This window comes from Photinus pyralis, unplaced genomic scaffold, assembly GCF_008802855.1.
Source record: "Photinus pyralis isolate 1611_PpyrPB1 unplaced genomic scaffold, Ppyr1.3 Ppyr1.4_LG2, whole genome shotgun sequence".
Lineage (NCBI taxonomy): Eukaryota > Metazoa > Arthropoda > Insecta > Coleoptera > Lampyridae > Photinus > Photinus pyralis.
The window spans coordinates 27,090,360-27,094,155 of NW_022170403.1; the positions used below are offsets into that span (position 1 = coordinate 27,090,360).

At 40.7% G+C, this 3,796-nt stretch overlaps 1 long non-coding RNA gene across 2 annotated transcripts; it reads right to left on the bottom strand.

The window, feature by feature from the left end:
• Positions 1-2,859: 2,859 nt before the first annotated feature.
• On the bottom strand, positions 2,860-3,790 carry LOC116164501. Of its 2 annotated transcripts, none has more exons than XR_004143918.1 (4): positions 3,533-3,790; positions 3,317-3,482; positions 3,101-3,261; positions 2,860-3,049 (listed from the first exon to the last, which is right to left on the bottom strand). It is a non-coding gene; the product is annotated as an uncharacterized LOC116164501 (long non-coding RNA). The 2 variants fall into 2 exon arrangements; XR_004143917.1 differs by having other exon boundaries at positions 2,860-3,055.
• Between the last annotated feature and the right edge of the window lie 6 nt (positions 3,791-3,796).

The following is a 3,796-nucleotide window of genomic DNA, read 5'->3' on the forward strand; positions in this document are numbered from 1 at the left end:
GTTGACCTCACTCAAATTGGTGAGAGACAATCTCGGTATTTGTTGATCAATCCGAGTATTCCCGATTTACAAAAATCATTCACTATCATTCAGAGTAAAATTTACAATGGAATGTTAACACACGGAGGTATCCTGATTTCTAAATTCTAACCAACCGGGTTTTTTCATTGCGCCGCGCCGCTAGGACTCTGCGACCAGGAAAGTGAGTACTGCCTGCCCCCTTACGTATGCGAGAAGGTACAAAGGTAAGGGTCTTATTAATTTTTAATGAAAAGTGAAATCCTTTATTTGAGGTAGTAAACCGATGTTTCTCCCACATCTCAACTTTCAAGAGCTAAGGCAGTAAAAGAGATCTTAATTTAATACACAATTAAGGCATAATCGGGGAAGCACCCCATATCGTAAAGTGAACGTGATCATCCCACTATCTCCGTAGAGTCGCTACATTCATTTTTCTGGGGCAACAATTGTGTTAACATTCGAAGCACATTTTATTTAAATTTGGAATCAAGAAGGAATATTTTCATAAATTTCTTGCGTAATATTGAATCGCTAGTAGGAAACGCAACCTTACCAAGTTATTAAGTTATTCTAATTGCAAGTCAAATTTGAATTCAGATGTCGCAATCTTTTATTGACAAAATTCGAAAAAAAAATTAAATTTGATCTACTTCTCCATATTTGCACATTCCATCGGAATAAAATATTGCACGGTTCGAATTTTAACCAAATTAGAATATAGAAATATATTTTTTCTTTTTTTTGTAGATGACGATTATAAATACATACAATTGTACTTTTAGCAAGAGTCATAAGAATTAACGTTGGTCACAGACAAAAAAAAACACACTCGATGATGAAAATTAAGTAAAATAATGTTCTAAAATGTCTTGCAACGAACTACTGTGACAAACGTGTACCTTATTTGTAATGAAAATTATAACAATTAGCAAAATGTATTTATCTCTCTCCCTTTCAAGACTATGACGGAATGTTCCAGTCAATATCCTGGTCGTCTTGGCGACTGCAATTTCGGTACACTGTCCCCTCGTTAAGAATGTTGCGTCCAGCTACAATTCGCACTATTTCCTAAATGCAAGAGTATTCTGGATTATTGTTCTTCTGTAGCAGAACCGACATTCATCGCCCTTGGTGCATCTCCCCTTGACAAAGAAGAAGCAGTCAACAGTCTTACAGGTTGGCTCCATAACGTCTTTAATACCAAGACTACAGACCAGTATCTCTGTATCGATGTCGCCAGATATAATCTCCAGCATATTGTGTAGGTACAACAATCAAACCGGTTCAACCCACAGCCAAATTTTAAAATCGCCAGTTTTCCGATGCATAGTCGCTGAACTTATCTTTAGTAACAATCTAATACAGGAATCTTCCGTGGGCATTCAGAAAACACCTCTGTGGACCCTGTAGGAGTATTCCCTTAGATGACCAAAACGGAGCTTAAATTAACAGCATCTCACGTCTTTTACAATACAATGGCCTATGGAATATTCAGCAGGACGTCGAACAAGCCTCGCTCTTCGTAGACAATGCCATTACAAACCTTCCTGCCAGTGGAGTCATGTGCCATGGCTCTTGGGATGCTGCATGTGCGATCTTTACCGACTTTGAACATAAGACTTTGGACATAGGACTTTGGACGTAGAGCTTTGGACATAGAACTAAGTTTGTACCTACTGACAATTGACTACTTCCGCTTCCCCAGGTCTCATGTCAAATTTCATGTCAGCGCAATCGGATATCCCTACCAAAGAACACAGAGGCCGAATTTTGTCCCGGACTTTCAAGTACTGCAGATCTAATGGCCATTAAATCATATGAAAATACTGAACCCAGCCACATTGATGATCCGACACAATCACCTTTCCACCATTCCCACTGTCCCACAGTCCCACTGAGCACAATATACAGTGGGCCTAAACTTTGCCGCTTATTCCCAGGAGGACTTTTTGTCTACAATTGTCCATTGCACTATGATGTGTTGCAGATCGAGGTTGCCATCTTGCCTAAGTGATGGGCAATCCAATCGTCATCGACTGAATATCCCTCTGCTTGGCTTCTAGCAGAATGCCTGCAGTTGTTGGGACATGACCTTCTTGACAAGCTATCAGCGTTTCCATGACTTCAACCAGCTTGATGCTTCGTCTAGAAATCATATTCTGCCAATCTCTCTATCTACCGGGCAACTTGGCCTTCCGGATTCTTGAATTGCAGCAACCACCGTAATGCAGCATGACCAATTCTTAGTAGGAACATCTCTTTGCGCGTAATAATAGTTACGTTCTGGTTTGGACAAGACTGCTGAAATCTTATTTTTCTTGGCCGTCTTGTATTTGTGATAGTGCTGCACCACGTCAAACATTGCTCGCATCAGTGTAAAGGGTCAATCTTCCCTCATCTTTGGATAACTAAGCACTGGTGCAGTAATTAAAACCCTCTTAAGTGTCTCAAAGTTACGCTGGGAGTTATCATATCAGTTAAAGGTTTTGCCTGCTCCCGTAAGTTTCGTAACGGATTTTGCAATCAGCAAAACCCTTCACATACCGGCGATATTATGCGCATAGTCCAAGAAAACTTCGCAAAACGCGTTTGCCCTTTGGTTTGGGCCACTCTCGAACTATCTTCATCTGAGATATTTCACTTCTCATTGAAAGAGGATACATTTCTTCGTATTTTGTCGCTAGTTGGCACTCCTGAATCTTTGAAAAGCGTCTCCCAAGTTCTTAAGGTATTCATTGAACGTACGCTCAATAACTATGACGTCATTTAGGTACACCAAACAAGCTCCTTATGTATCTAACCAACGCTTCATATCCAACGTTGTAAGGATTAAAAAATTCAGTAATTTTATAATTCAGATTTCGTATAAAATCTTTTAAAAATTATGCGAATTTTGGGCAAGAGAGGGCAGGAGCACTCCATATAAACATTTGACTGCGCAGATATCCCTGCCACTATCCTTACCCCACTACAACGGTAAGGTGTATATAAACAAGAGCACAGCCAAATGGAGATCAGATCCCAGATCCTGCAACTATAAACGATCACCCGAGATCCACGCCTGAATTATAATATTTACCATTGTTCTTTCTACCACCCTTCCAGATTCCGATTCAGCGTATGGTCGAGTATATCACCGTCGCTGTATCAACCCCGCAAATAACAACCCGATTCCATCTAATTGCTTCAGCGTATGGTCGAGTCTATCACCGTCGTTGTAGTCCTTCCGCAATCCCATCCCTGGACAACGTATGGTTTGAGTTAATCACTGTCGTTGTAGTGTATCCACCCTTACCGTAATCCATTCCTGTTAGCCCAACGTATGGTCGAGTTTATCACCGTCGTTGAAATTACCATTCTACCAGTACCTCGGTAACCCTGAGAACTCTCCCTTATTCAAACCCCGACCAGAACGTTTACGCTTCACGTAGACCTCCCTTCCTGCACGAGGAAAACATAACCTAAAACCCGCCCTGTATAATTACAATTTAAAGCTTGAGCGAATCATTACCATAGCTCCCAGGCAACAAATCATTCATTGTAAATAATCTCATCTCATTTGTAAATAACTTCATTACACTAATTCACCAGATTTCTAGCAACTGCCGTAAACCTACAACCTCCGTTTGACGGTTGACAGCGCAGATCCGGCTGCGTCCACGAGTCGAGGAGAGAGGATCGAGCGGAGGAGTGAAATACAATTACTGCTCTTGTTAATACATAACAATTATAAATAAACATTGTCATATCCTTGTACTGTACTGTGTCTACGCAA